This window comes from Triturus cristatus, chromosome 10 (genome assembly GCF_964204655.1).
Source record: "Triturus cristatus chromosome 10, aTriCri1.1, whole genome shotgun sequence".
Lineage (NCBI taxonomy): Eukaryota > Metazoa > Chordata > Amphibia > Caudata > Salamandridae > Triturus > Triturus cristatus.
In genome coordinates this window covers 854,983,270-854,997,955 of record NC_140593.1, presented here as the reverse complement: position 1 = coordinate 854,997,955, position 14,686 = coordinate 854,983,270, and the positions used below count along the sequence as shown (strand labels likewise).

Genomic DNA, 14,686 nt, shown 5'->3' with positions numbered 1-14,686 from the left:
TGGGGCTCCCAGGTTAGTGTTTCAGTCCTGCGAGCCACTCATATAAATCTCGCCTGATCGAGCCTGATCGAGCGCTGAGTGAGCGTATTTGAATCCAAGAATCAAATGCCTCTGTCTTAGGAGCAAGAATTGGCAGGCCCTCCCTTGCATCTGGGGTAGAAGTCTATGGGGCAAGTGTCCAGGACTTGCAGAGGAGTACAAGTGCCAGAAAGTGCCACAGTTCTCATCAGCGCCTTTTTTCTGCTCTCTGGCAGCTAGGATATCGACTGATCCCTTCCTTGCAAGAGTGAAAAAAACAACACCTTGAGAGAAAACATGACTTTTTGTGGTTCACATAGAGAGAGAGCAGCCAAATAGCCCTGCTTTGTTTCTGAAAGACGCATCAGAAATTGCTTAAAATGCCAACTGGGGAATCAGGCTCGTTGGTCTAGGGGTATGATTCTCGCTTCGGGTGCGAGAGGTCCCGGATTCAAATCCCGGACGAGCCCATGCTGTGGAATAATTTTTAGGCTTCTTATTATATAGGGCCATTTCTTCTTTTCAATGCTATAAGACGCCGTGTATGGTGAGAAAGTTCCTTTCCCTCTACGCTATTTCCCACTTTTGGCGTATAGAATTTCAGTGCCGGACTTCTTTGCAACTGCTTTTCTGGGGTGCAAAAAAAAAGAGTAGATGCACACGCTATTGAAATAAATGCATAGTTCAAAACAATCAAATGCAGCACAATGCTTCCGTTCTTCTCAATTTATTAGCGAAATTCTTCCACTCCCCAACGCGTTTCGTCGTTTTGAGGGAATTATCCCATACGACTTCCTCAGGGCTGGAAGTGATACAAATGACATATGTATAGAGAAATGGCAGCAGAAAAAAAGACACAAAACATTTTTTACAACACACAATAACTGAAACAAAAAGTAAAGAGACAGACGGTTCAAAAGACAGGCAAAGTTATATGACAGAAATAGTACATATTCTAAAGTAACGATATATAGCACTTGTCTAAACAATACCTCCTTACAGAACACGAAATAAAAGTAAGCGTCAGTGAAAAAATCCTAATAGAAACTACTCACCAACCCATGTGAGTCTAATGTAGTTAATCAAAAGAAAAGAAAATTCTGTACCTCAATTACTTGATGAACTGCCAATCTAAAACAATATAAAATAAATTGACTCATATTTAGTCATTGCGTCACATATGAGGCACGATCAATCACAAACAATCATAAGACCGATATTCAAAATATATATACCTGGTTTTACCGGAAACTGATCTTATTTTCTAATATCAATAGTACAAAAGCTGCCCAATCATATGGTGGCCATCCAAATAAACAGATTTCAGTTGAGTATACCTAAAACAATGACGAATTAATGTCAGTATAATTCAAAAACGTAAATATATCTCCAGCATAAACCTTACAATTTCAGGACAATGACGGTCATGTTTACAAAATCACGTCTAACATAACTTGCAGTACCAAATATGTGGTTTATGTTATTGTTTGTAAATGTCATAGTATTTACATAGGTAGCACCATCAGAACCTTAAAGGAACGTGTGAGTGAACATATGCGAGCTATAAAAAATTGTGATATGAGATATCCCATAGCTCAACATGTATATGACTGTAAGGCACAAGATCTCATTAAATCCTTTAGATTTTATGGTATCGAGCATGTGAAATTGGATCCACGGGGCGGCAATAGAGAGTTGAAATTGCGCAGACGTGAGGCACGATGGATCATGCGCATGAAGGCTGTGGAGTTCGGTCTTAATTATGACCAGGAACTCCAGTATTTTTTGGGCGATTGATACCCATTAGTATTTTATCAACTTGATACTAGTGTTTTCTGTATGCATCTCTATCGGTATCAATTCTCCATAACATGCTTCTAAACTGGGTATGCGTAGCAGTTCAAAACTATTGCAATTGCAATTTTACTTCAATTGCGTGGCACGTTATTGAGTGGGTAATTCGGCGTGGAAACTTCTGTACTTTACATTATAAACTCAGTCACATAGGGGCCAGCTATATCTGATGTGGCAGGAGTAGAATACTATTAGCCTGCTACCTGGTTAGTCGGTTCCTTAAGATACCTAGGGACCCCACAATGGTAGGGTTTGGTAAGAATCTTTCCTCACTTAACCTACAGTAATTAGTGGGTGGACCTACACACAAGAAGAGACACACTAGACTTAGTCTTGTCGCTTTATATTAAATCATGCCTTGGACTGTACTAGTAAAATAATAAAGGTTAAAGTGCCTTAATAATGGGCATGATATTTGCTATTGATCGATCATGGTTCCAAAAAAGAATCAAGTAATTATACTCATTATTCAATATGTTACTAATAGATGATGTATATGCAGGTAACACGTTTAATTAGGGCGCTCCTTTTATTTTTAGTTAGGCCGTAATATAGAACGCTTTATATTACATTATGCCGTGGACTATGCAAATAAAAAGATCAGTGAGGCGTAATACTCTTTTATAATAATGATCTCGTTGTATACATAGCGTTTTATATACATCGCTATTGAGATTTTGCAGTTCCAAAATGGCGCTAGTTTTGCAGTAGGGGTTTAAGTCCCCTTTTCTATCACTAAACGTCGGTTATTTGAACGCGGAAGTGTCCGGCGGCGTTGCCTCTCTCCTGTACTCGGGATTTTGGAAGCCGAATGCTTTTGGTAAGTTTGACAACGGCGCGAGAATCCTCCCGTTTGCATTTATCATTTGAACACGTAGGAGAGGTTATAACTCTCCGTACTTTATTTTTAGGTGACTAATTACGTTAAGCAGACGATATTGGATTATACGTTTTTGACTATTGGATAACAATTATATCTATATCAACATACCATTCTGGGTAAGTCAAATAAAACTGGTGCTGCAGCGTAATTTTGTGATATATTCACGTATTTTAGTGTTACTTGCAGTTTATGCTGGAGATATATTTACGTTTTTGAATTATACTGACATTAATTCGTCATTGTTTTAGGTATACTCAACTGAAATCTGTTTATTTGGATGGCCACCATATGATTGGGCAGCTTTTGTACTATTGATATTAGAAAATAAGATCAGTTTCCGGTAAAACCAGGTATATATATTTTGAATATCGGTCTTATGATTGTTTGTGATTGATCGTGCCTCATATGTGACGCAATGACTAAATATGAGTCAATTTATTTTATATTGTTTTAGATTGGCAGTTCATCAAGTAATTGAGGTACAGAATTTTCTTTTCTTTTGATTAACTACATTAGACTCACATGGGTTGGTGAGTAGTTTCTATTAGGATTTTTTCACTGACGCTTACTTTTATTTCGTGTTCTGTAAGGAGGTATTGTTTAGACAAGTGCTATATATCGTTACTTTAGAATATGTACTATTTCTGTCATATAACTTTGCCTGTCTTTTGAACCGTCTGTCTCTTTACTTTTTGTTTCAGTTATTGTGTGTTGTAAAAAATGTTTTGTGTCTTTTTTTCTGCTGCCATTTCTCTATACATATGTCATTTGTATCACTTCCAGCCCTGAGGAAGTCGTATGGGATAATTCCCTCAAAACGACGAAACGCGTTGGGGAGTGGAAGAATTTCGCTAATAAATTGAGAAGAACGGAAGCATTGTGCTGCATTTGATTGTTTTGAACTATGCATTTATTTCAATAGCGTGTGCATCTACTCTTTTTTTTTGCATCTTTATCAATCTTGTATTGAGCCTTGTGGGTTTTGGGTGTTGTTCCCACTGTTGTTTGCACCGCTGGGAATTTGATTTTCATATATTGGATTCTGTGCAATTTTTGTTGATAGCGCCATTTGCCTTTCACACCCTGCGAATTGTTTGCTTTTCTGGGGTGGACCATCAGTGTAGGAAAATTAAATGCAAAGTGTTTTTCTAGTGTGGTTTCAGGTATGGTTTTAAAATCGCCTTTTGGAATAAAAGGGGTCCTCGTTCCTTTCTTCCAAAGAAAGAGATCGGGTAAGGAGGGTCCAACTTTGAGCTTCATGGACATTGGCCCTTGGTCTGTGCATTCCAGCCCACTACATGCCAAGAAGATTCCTGCAAGCGTGTCTGTTTCTGTAGTGTAGTGGTTATCACGTTCGCTTTACACGCGAAAGGTCCCTGGTTCGAGACCGGGCAGAAACAGCAGCTTTCTGTTTTTCACACAGTTTGCATTTACTCTCTCAATTTATAGGAAAGCTGAGATAATGGAAGCTGTCTATCCCTCACCAGCGTGACGTACTGTGCTCCAGGGGTATCAGTGACAGCTCAAAAAGAGAAGTGACGATAGTTTGCGCTATTCGTTTGCACGTCCTTGTGTACTGAAGGTTGGGCCTACTTCATGAAAGCAAGGCATGAGAGCAGAAATGGTTTTATTGACCTCACCGAGAGCATACACCTAGAACAAACAAAATGTCTGAAGGATAGAGGCATTTTCATTTCTTGTTCGATGACGGCCATGGAAAAGACAGCAACCATATTGCAGAAGAGAGCAGCATGTGCAGTTGCTTGCTTTGGGTGAAGCATTCACTAACTCGCTGCCAATAACCCCCGGAGCCGGTGCGAAAGGCGACTCTTGTGTGCCTCGGCTCGTTGGTCTAGGGGTATGATTCTCGCTTAGGGTGCGAGAGGTCCCGGGTTCAAATCCCGGACGAGCCCTTTTTCAGAGGTAAACATACGAATCCTACTCAAAACTCACAATGCCTGACTATTTCTCATTACACTCGCCGCATTGTTGCACAAAATATTTTGAACCTCATAAGAAACATGGATCACCATGCTTTTTCTGCCTTCATGCTTAGTCTGTGTGTGTCCCAGGTGATGCTTTCCCAAGCTGTACTTGCTGGCATTTAGGCATCAGATATTTGTCTGTCGATGCCTGCATAAGTCAATTTTTAATACGTCTAATTGCAAGTATGTTGGCTGATATCTCTGCAGTTTTCACACTTGCTCCTCGCTTTCTGAGTGGCTGCTGATACAGCAGAATAGAAGTAGAGAGAACCCTTGAGAGGAACCTTGCTCTAACAGTAAAACACAGCAAGTGACTTTCTGTAGTGTAGTGGTCATCACGTTTGCCTAACACGCGAAAGGTCCCCGGTTCGAGACCGGGCAGAAACACTGTGCATGAGCTGCTTTTATGTGCACCCTCTAAAACCTTATTATCTCAATGCAAGCTTAAGAAGAGGCGGTCCTTGAACCCAGCGAGCCATGGGAAACTTCCTTTACTTTTGCAAGACGAAACAAAGTAATCCGCATCCATCAGTGGTCGCTCTTGTGCCTAGCTTTTTTTTTGTCATGCCATGTTGTATTGTGGGGTCTTTACACTTGTGACATTGCTGTGAACGTTGTAAGTGCAAACATTGGCAGGTGCAGTCAGAAGAGTCAGATCTGTGCACACCCAGGGCTGTCAGGATGGCCGAGTGGTCTAAGGCGCCAGACTCAAGAGAGCTTGATCTTCAGTGCAACTGAGACTTCTGGTCTCCTCATGGAGGCGTGGGTTCAAATCCCACTTCTAACAGGTTTCTTTTACACCCTTAAATCGTCCTGTTTTTTGCAGTGCATTCCCCACACACCACAATCTTTGCACGGACCTGTAACATATGACGAGAAATCCACCAACGATCAGGCTGGGCCCTCAATCACAATTCCATGTATTCCTGGAAGGGACACCTCAGGCACACCTTCCGTTAAATTTGCACTCCATCACACAAACTGCCGTGCTGGTTTCTTATTAAGCAGTTGATCCCATCTTTGTTGTGAGGCTCTCCTGCCACCTTTTGGGCGGAGAAGGCACTGTCCCTGCAACAACACAGGCAGACATGTTCAACAGGGCTTCCTGGTTATGTGGGAGGAGCAGATTGTCATTGGTCCCCCCTTGCGAATTTTAATTTACATAAGGAAGACAGAGAGGTATCTGGGAATAGGCAGTACACACGGACATTGAACTCTATCTTGTGATTTGCAGCCAATTCTAGATTGAGGCAGGAGGAAAGGAGGTGACTTGCCCAAAAATGGCCATCCTGGGAATTCAGCCACCCTGGGGCTCCCAGGTTAGTGTTTCAGTCCTGCGAGCCACTCATATAAATCTCGCCTGATCGAGCCTGATCGAGCGCTGAGTGAGCGTGTTTGAATCCAAGAATCAAATGCCTCTGTCTTAGGAGCAAGAATTGGCAGGCCCTCCCTTGCATCTGGGGTGGAAGTCTATGGGGCAAGTGTCCAGGACTTGCAGAGGAGTACAAGTGCCAGAAAGTGCCACAGTTCTCATCAGCGCCTTTTTTCTGCTCTCTGGCAGCTAGGATATCGACTGATCCCTTCCTTGCAAGAGTGAAAAAAACAACACCTTGAGAGAAAACATGACTTTTTGTGGTTCACATAGAGAGAGAGCAGCCAAATAGCCCTGCTTTGTTTCTGAAAGACGCATCAGAAATTGCTTAAAATGCCAACTGGGGAATCAGGCTCGTTGGTCTAGGGGTATGATTCTCGCTTCGGGTGCGAGAGGTCCCGGATTCAAATCCCGGACGAGCCCATGCTGTGGAATTATTTTTAGGCTGCTTATTATATAGGGCCATTTCTTCTTTTCAATGCTATAAGACGCCGTGTATGGTGAGAAAGTTCCTTTCCCTCTACGCTATTTCCCACTTTTGGCGTATAGAATTTCAGTGCAGGACTTCTTTGCAACTGCTTTTCTGGGGTGGACCATCAGTGTAGGAAAATTAAATGCAAAGTGTTTTTCTAGTGTGGTTTCAGGTATGGTTTTAAAATCGCCTTTTGGAATAAAAGGGGTCCTCGTTCCTTTCTTCCAAAGAAAGAGATCGGGTAAGGAGGGTCCAACTTTGAGCTTCATGGACATTGGCCCTTGGTCTGTGCATTCCAGCCCACTACATGCCAAGAAGATTCCTGCAAGCGTGTCTGTTTCTGTAGTGTAGTGGTTATCACGTTCGCTTTAAACGCGAAAGGTCCCTGGTTCGAGACCGGGCAGAAACAGCAGCTTTCTGTTTTTCACACAGTTTGCATTTACTCTCTCAATTTATAGGAAAGCTGAGATAATGGAAGCTGTCTATCCCTCACCAGCGTGACGTACTGTGCTCCAGGGGTATCAGTGACAGCTCAAAAAGAGAAGTGACGATAGTTTGCGCTATTCGTTTGCACGTCCTTGTGTACTGAAGGTTGGGCCTACTTCATGAAAGCAAGGCATGAGAGCAGAAATGGTTTTATTGACCTCACCGAGAGCATACACCTAGAACAAACAAAATGTCTGAAGGATAGAGGCATTTTCATTTCTTGTTCGATGACGGCCATGGAAAAGACAGCAACCATATTGCAGAAGAGAGCAGCATGTGCAGTTGCTTGCTTTGGGTGAAGCATTCACTAACTCGCTGCCAATAACCCCCGGAGCCGGTGCGAAAGGCGACTCTTGTGTGCCTCGGCTCGTTGGTCTAGGGGTATGATTCTCGCTTAGGGTGCGAGAGGTCCCGGGTTCAAATCCCGGACGAGCCCATGCTGTGGAATTATTTTTAGGCTGCTTATTATATAGGGCCATTTCTTCTTTTCAATGCTATAAGACGCCGTGTATGGTGAGAAAGTTCCTTTCCCTCTACGCTATTTCCCACTTTTGGCGTATAGAATTTCAGTGCCGGACTTCTTTGCAACTGCTTTTCTGGGGTGGACCATCAGTGTAGGAAAATTAAATGCAAAGTGTTTTTCTAGTGTGGTTTCAGGTATGGTTTTAAAATCACCTTTTGGAATAAAAGGGGTCCTCGTTCCTTTCTTCCAAAGAAAGAGATCGGGTAAGGAGGGTCCAACTTTGAGCTTCATGGACATTGGCCCTTGGTCTGTGCATTCCAGCCCACTACATGCCAAGAAGATTCCTGCAAGCGTGTCTGTTTCTGTAGTGTAGTGGTTATCACGTTCGCTTTAAACGCGAAAGGTCCCTGGTTCGAGACCGGGCAGAAACAGCAGCTTTCTGTTTTTCACACAGTTTGCATTTACTCTCTCAATTTATAGGAAAGCTGAGATAATGGAAGCTGTCTATCCCTCACCAGCGTGACGTACTGTGCTCCAGGGGTATCAGTGACAGCTCAAAAAGAGAAGTGACGATAGTTTGCGCTATTCGTTTGCACGTCCTTGTGTACTGAAGGTTGGGCCTACTTCATGAAAGCAAGGCATGAGAGCAGAAATGGTTTTATTGACCTCACCGAGAGCATACACCTAGAACAAACAAAATGTCTGAAGGATAGAGGCATTTTCATTTCTTGTTCGATGACGGCCATGGAAAAGACAGCAACCATATTGCAGAAGAGAGCAGCATGTGCAGTTGCTTGCTTTGGGTGAAGCATTCACTAACTCGCTGCCAATAACCCCCGGAGCCGGTGGGAAAGGCGACTCTTGTGTGCCTCGGCTCGTTGGTCTAGGGGTATGATTCTCGCTTAGGGTGCGAGAGGTCCCAGGTTCAAATCCCGGACGAGCCCTTTTTCAGAGGTAAACATACGAATCCTACTCAAAACTCAGAATGCCTGACTATTTATCATTACACTCGCCGCATTGTTGCACAAAATATTTTGAACCTCATAAGAAACATGGATCACCATGCTTTTTCTGCCTTCATGCTTAGTCTGTGTGTGTCCCAGGTGATGCTTTCCCAAGCTGTACTTGCTGGCATTTAGGCATCAGATATTTGTCTGTCGATGCCTGCATAAGTCAATTTTTAATACGTCTAATTGCAAGTATGTTGGCTGATATCTCTGCAGTTTTCACACTTGCTCCTCGCTTTCTGAGTGGCTGCTGATACAGCAGAATAGAAGTAGAGAGAACCCTTGAGAGGAACCTTGCTCTAACAGTAAAACACAGCAAGTGAGTTTCTGTAGTGTAGAGGTCATCACGTTCGCCTAACACGCGAAAGGTCCCCGGTTCGAGACCGGGCAGAAACACTGTGCATGAGCTGCTTTTATGTGCACCCTCTAAAACCTTATTATCTCAATGCAAGCTTAAGAAGAGGCGGTCCTTGAACCCAGCGAGCCATGGGAAACTTCCTTTACTTTTGCAAGACGAAACAAAGTAATCCGCATCCATCAGTGGTCGCTCTTGTGCCTAGCTTTTTTTTTGTCATGCCATGTTGTATTGTGGGGTCTTTACACTTGTGACATTGCTGTGAACGTTGTAAGTGCAAACATTGGCAGGTGCAGTCAGAAGAGTCAGATCTGTGCACACCCAGGGCTGTCAGGATGGCCGAGTGGTCTAAGGCGCCAGACTCAAGAGAGCTTAATCTTCAGTGCAACTGAGACTTCTGGTCTCCTCATGGAGGCGTGGGTTCAAATCCCACTTCTGACAGGTTTCTTTTACACCCTTAAATCGTCCTGTTTTTTGCAGTGCATTCCCCACACACCACAATCTTTGCACGGACCTGTAACATATGACGAGAAATCCACCAACGATCAGGCTGGGCCCTCAATCACAATTCCATGTATTCCTGGAAGGGACACCTCAGGCACACCTTCCGTTAAATTTGCACTCCATCACACAAACTGCCGTGCTGGTTTCTCATTAAGCAGTTGATCCCATCTTTGTTGTGAGGCTCTCCTGCCACCTTTTGGGCGGAGAAGGCACTGTCCCTGCAACAACACAGGCAGACATGTTCAACAGGGCTTCCTGGTTATGTGGGAGGAGCAGATTGTCATTGGTCCCCCCTTGCGAATTTTAATTTACATAAGGAAGACAGAGAGGTATCTGGGAGTAGGCAGTACACACGGACATTGAACTCTATCTTGTGATTTGCAGCCAATTCTAGATTGAGGCAGGAGGAAAGGAGGTGACTTGCCCAAAAATGGCCATCCTGGGAATTCAGCCACCCTGGGGCTCCCAGGTTAGTGTTTCAGTCCTGCGAGCCACTCATATAAATCTCGCCTGATCGAGCCTGATCGAGCGCTGAGTGAGCGTATTTGAATCCAAGAATCAAATGCCTCTGTCTTAGGAGCAAGAATTGGCAGGCCCTCCCTTCAATCTGGGGTAGAAGTCTATGGGGCAAGTGTCCAGGACTTGCAGAGGAGTACAAGTGCCAGAAAGTGCCACAGTTCTCATCAGCGCCTTTTTTCTGCTCTCTGGCAGCTAGGAGATCGACTGATCCCTTCCTTGCAAGAGTGAAAAAAACAACACCTTGAGAGAAAACATGACTTTTTGTGGTTCACATAGAGAGAGAGCAGCCAAATAGCCCTGCTTTGTTTCTGAAAGACGCATCAGAAATTGCTTAAAATGCCAACTGGGGAATCAGGCTCGTTGGTCTAGGGGTATGATTCTCGCTTCGGGTGCGAGAGGTCCCGGATTCAAATCCCGGACGAGCCCATGCTGTGGAATAATTTTTAGGCTTCTTATTATATAGGGCCATTTCTTCTTTTCAATGCTATAAGACGCCGTGTATGGTGAGAAAGTTCCTTTCCCTCTACGCTATTTCCCACTTTTGGCGTATAGAATTTCAGTGCCGGACTTCTTTGCAACTGCTTTTCTGGGGTGGACCATCAGTGTAGGAAAATTAAATGCAAAGTGTTTTTCTAGTGTGGTTTCAGGTATGGTTTTAAAATCGCCTTTTGGAATAAAAGGGGTCCTCGTTCCTTTCTTCCAAAGAAAGAGATCGGGTAAGGAGGGTCCAACTTTGAGCTTCATGGACATTGGCCCTTGGTCTGTGCATTCCAGCCCACTACATGCCAAGAAGATTCCTGCAAGCGTGTCTGTTTCTGTAGTGTAGTGGTTAACACGTTCGCTTTACACGCGAAAGGTCCCTGGTTCGAGACCGGGCAGAAACAGCAGCTTTCTGTTTTTCACACAGTTTGCATTTACTCTCTCAATTTATAGGAAAGCTGAGATAATGGAAGCTGTCTATCCCTCACCAGCGTGACGTACTGTGCTCCAGGGGTATCAGTGACAGCTCAAAAAGAGAAGTGACGATAGTTTGCGCTATTCGTTTGCACGTCCTTGTGTACTGAAGGTTGGGCCTACTTCATGAAAGCAAGGCATGAGAGCAGAAATGGTTTTATTGACCTCACCGAGAGCATACACCTAGAACAAACAAAATGTCTGAAGGATAGAGGCATTTTCATTTCTTGTTCGATGACGGCCATGGAAAAGACAGCAACCATATTGCAGAAGAGAGCAGCATGTGCAGTTGCTTGCTTTGGGTGAAGCATTCACTAACTCGCTGCCAATAACCCCCGGAGCCGGTGCGAAAGGCGACTCTTGTGTGCCTCGGCTCGTTGGTCTAGGGGTATGATTCTCGCTTAGGGTGCGAGAGGTCCCGGGTTCAAATCCCGGACGAGCCCTTTTTCAGAGGTAAACATACGAATCCTACTCAAAACTCACAATGCCTGACTATTTCTCATTACACTCGCCGCATTGTTGCACAAAATATTTTGAACCTCATAAGAAACATGGATCACCATGCTTTTTCTGCCTTCATGCTTAGTCTGTGTGTGTCCCAGGTGATGCTTTCCCAAGCTGTACTTGCTGGCATTTAGGCATCAGATATTTGTCTGTCGATGCCTGCATAAGTCAATTTTTAATACGTCTAATTGCAAGTATGTTGGCTGATATCTCTGCAGTTTTCACACTTGCTCCTCGCTTTCTGAGTGGCTGCTGATACAGCAGAATAGAAGTAGAGAGAACCCTTGAGAGGAACCTTGCTCTAACAGTAAAACACAGCAAGTGAGTTTCTGTAGTGTAGTGGTCATCACGTTCGCCTAACACGCGAAAGGTCCCCGGTTCGAGACCGGGCAGAAACACTGTGCATGAGCTGCTTTTATGTGCACCCTCTAAAACCTTATTATCTCAATGCAAGCTTAAGAAGAGGCGGTCCTTGAACCCAGCGAGCCATGGGAAACTTCCTTTACTTTTGCAAGACGAAACAAAGTAATCCGCATCCATCAGTGGTCGCTCTTGTGCCTAGCTTTTTTTTTGTCATGCCATGTTGTATTGTGGGGTCTTTACACTTGTGACATTGCTGTGAACGTTGTAAGTGCAAACATTGGCAGGTGCAGTCAGAAGAGTCAGATCTGTGCACACCCAGGGCTGTCAGGATGGCCGAGTGGTCTAAGGCGCCAGACTCAAGAGAGCTTAATCTTCAGTGCAACTGAGACTTCTGGTCTCCTCATGGAGGCGTGGGTTCAAATCCCACTTCTGACAGGTTTCTTTTACACCCTTAAATCGTCCTGTTTTTTGCAGTGCATTCCCCACACACCACAATCTTTGCACGGACCTGTAACATATGACGAGAAATCCACCAACGATCAGGCTGGGCCCTCAATCACAATTCCATGTATTCCTGGAAGGGACACCTCAGGCACACCTTCCGTTAAATTTGCACTCCATCACACAAACTGCCGTGCTGGTTTCTCATTAAGCAGTTGATCCCATCTTTGTTGTGAGGCTCTCCTGCCACCTTTTGGGCGGAGAAGGCACTGTCCCTGCAACAACACAGGCAGACATGTTCAACAGGGCTTCCTGGTTATGTGGGAGGAGCAGATTGTCATTGGTCCCCCCTTGCGAATTTTAATTTACATAAGGAAGACAGAGAGGTATCTGGGAGTAGGCAGTACACACGGACATTGAACTCTATCTTGTGATTTGCAGCCAATTCTAGATTGAGGCAGGAGGAAAGGAGGTGACTTGCCCAAAAATGGCCATCCTGGGAATTCAGCCACCCTGGGGCTCCCAGGTTAGTGTTTCAGTCCTGCGAGCCACTCATATAAATCTCGCCTGATCGAGCCTGATCGAGCGCTGAGTGAGCGTATTTGAATCCAAGAATCAAATGCCTCTGTCTTAGGAGCAAGAATTGGCAGGCCCTCCCTTCAATCTGGGGTAGAAGTCTATGGGGCAAGTGTCCAGGACTTGCAGAGGAGTACAAGTGCCAGAAAGTGCCACAGTTCTCAGCAGCGCCTTTTTTCTGCTCTCTGGCAGCTAGGATATCGACTGATCCCTTCCTTGCAAGAGTGAAAAAAACAACACCTTGAGAGAAAACATGACTTTTTGTGGTTCACATAGAGAGAGAGCAGCCAAATAGCCCTGCTTTGTTTCTGAAAGACGCATCAGAAATTGCTTAAAATGCCAACTGGGGAATCAGGCTCGTTGGTCTAGGGGTATGATTCTCGCTTCGGGTGCGAGAGGTCCCGGATTCAAATCCCGGACGAGCCCATGCTGTGGAATAATTTTTAGGCTTCTTATTATATAGGGCCATTTCTTCTTTTCAATGCTATAAGACGCCGTGTATGGTGAGAAAGTTCCTTTCCCTCTACGCTATTTCCCACTTTTGGCGTATAGAATTTCAGTGCCGGACTTCTTTGCAACTGCTTTTCTGGGGTGGACCATCAGTGTAGGAAAATTAAATGCAAAGTGTTTTTCTAGTGTGGTTTCAGGTATGGTTTTAAAATCGCCTTTTGGAATAAAAGGGGTCCTCGTTCCTTTCTTCCAAAGAAAGAGATCGGGTAAGGAGGGTCCAACTTTGAGCTTCATGGACATTGGCCCTTGGTCTGTGCATTCCAGCCCACTACATGCCAAGAAGATTCCTGCAAGCGTGTCTGTTTCTGTAGTGTAGTGGTTATCACGTTCGCTTTACACGCGAAAGGTCCCTGGTTCGAGACCGGGCAGAAACAGCAGCTTTCTGTTTTTCACACAGTTTGCATTTACTCTCTCAATTTATAGGAAAGCTGAGATAATGGAAGCTGTCTATCCCTCACCAGCGTGACGTACTGTGCTCCAGGGGTATCAGTGACAGCTCAAAAAGAGAAGTGACGATAGTTTGCGCTATTCGTTTGCACGTCCTTGTGTACTGAAGGTTGGGCCTACTTCATGAAAGCAAGGCATGAGAGCAGAAATGGTTTTATTGACCTCACCGAGAGCATACACCTAGAACAAACAAAATGTCTGAAGGATAGAGGCATTTTCATTTCTTGTTCGATGACGGCCATGGAAAAGACAGCAACCATATTGCAGAAGAGAGCAGCATGTGCAGTTGCTTGCTTTGGGTGAAGCATTCACTAACTCGCTGCCAATAACCCCCGGAGCCGGTGCGAAAGGCGACTCTTGTGTGCCTCGGCTCGTTGGTCTAGGGGTATGATTCTCGCTTAGGGTGCGAGAGGTCCCGGGTTCAAATCCCGGACGAGCCCTTTTTCAGAGGTAAACATACGAATCCTACTCAAAACTCACAATGCCTGACTATTTCTCATTACACTCGCCGCATTGTTGCACAAAATATTTTGAACCTCATAAGAAACATGGATCACCATGCTTTTTCTGCCTTCATGCTTAGTCTGTGTGTGTCCCAGGTGATGCTTTCCCAAGCTGTACTTGCTGGCATTTAGGCATCAGATATTTGTCTGTCGATGCCTGCATAAGTCAATTTTTAATACGTCTAATTGCAAGTATGTTGGCTGATATCTCTGCAGTTTTCACACTTGCTCCTCGCTTTCTGAGTGGCTGCTGATACAGCAGAATAGAAGTAGAGAGAACCCTTGAGAGGAACCTTGCTCTAACAGTAAAACACAGCAAGTGACTTTCTGTAGTGTAGTGGTCATCACGTTTGCCTAACACGCGAAAGGTCCCCGGTTCGAGACCGGGCAGAAACACTGTGCATGAGCTGCTTTTATGTGCACCCTCTAAAACCTTATTATCTCAATGCAAGCTTAAGAAGAGGCGGTCC

General features: G+C 44.5%; 11 non-coding genes across 11 annotated transcripts; all 11 read left to right on the top strand.

Moving 5' to 3' along the window:
• The first annotated feature begins 4,082 nt into the window (after positions 1-4,082).
• Positions 4,083-4,155, top strand: TRNAV-UAC (transfer RNA valine (anticodon UAC)). The gene has a single exon. It is a non-coding gene; the product is annotated as a tRNA-Val (tRNA).
• A 441-nt stretch (positions 4,156-4,596) lies between these two features.
• TRNAP-AGG (transfer RNA proline (anticodon AGG)) lies at positions 4,597-4,668 on the top strand. The gene has a single exon. It is a non-coding gene; the product is annotated as a tRNA-Pro (tRNA).
• A 2,766-nt stretch (positions 4,669-7,434) lies between these two features.
• On the top strand, positions 7,435-7,506 carry TRNAP-AGG (transfer RNA proline (anticodon AGG)). The gene has a single exon. It is a non-coding gene; the product is annotated as a tRNA-Pro (tRNA).
• A 1,357-nt stretch (positions 7,507-8,863) lies between these two features.
• On the top strand, positions 8,864-8,936 carry TRNAV-AAC (transfer RNA valine (anticodon AAC)). The gene has a single exon. It is a non-coding gene; the product is annotated as a tRNA-Val (tRNA).
• Positions 8,937-9,224: 288 nt separating this feature from the next.
• TRNAL-CAA (transfer RNA leucine (anticodon CAA)) lies at positions 9,225-9,336 on the top strand. The gene is made up of 2 exons: positions 9,225-9,262; positions 9,291-9,336. It is a non-coding gene; the product is annotated as a tRNA-Leu (tRNA).
• A 1,393-nt stretch (positions 9,337-10,729) lies between these two features.
• Positions 10,730-10,802, top strand: TRNAV-UAC (transfer RNA valine (anticodon UAC)). Its single transcript has one exon. It is a non-coding gene; the product is annotated as a tRNA-Val (tRNA).
• Positions 10,803-11,243: 441 nt separating this feature from the next.
• On the top strand, positions 11,244-11,315 carry TRNAP-AGG (transfer RNA proline (anticodon AGG)). The gene has a single exon. It is a non-coding gene; the product is annotated as a tRNA-Pro (tRNA).
• Positions 11,316-11,701: 386 nt separating this feature from the next.
• Positions 11,702-11,774, top strand: TRNAV-AAC (transfer RNA valine (anticodon AAC)). Its single transcript has one exon. It is a non-coding gene; the product is annotated as a tRNA-Val (tRNA).
• A 288-nt stretch (positions 11,775-12,062) lies between these two features.
• On the top strand, positions 12,063-12,174 carry TRNAL-CAA (transfer RNA leucine (anticodon CAA)). The gene is made up of 2 exons: positions 12,063-12,100; positions 12,129-12,174. It is a non-coding gene; the product is annotated as a tRNA-Leu (tRNA).
• A 1,393-nt stretch (positions 12,175-13,567) lies between these two features.
• On the top strand, positions 13,568-13,640 carry TRNAV-UAC (transfer RNA valine (anticodon UAC)). The gene has a single exon. It is a non-coding gene; the product is annotated as a tRNA-Val (tRNA).
• A 441-nt stretch (positions 13,641-14,081) lies between these two features.
• On the top strand, positions 14,082-14,153 carry TRNAP-AGG (transfer RNA proline (anticodon AGG)). The gene has a single exon. It is a non-coding gene; the product is annotated as a tRNA-Pro (tRNA).
• The last annotated feature ends 533 nt before the right edge of the window (positions 14,154-14,686 follow it).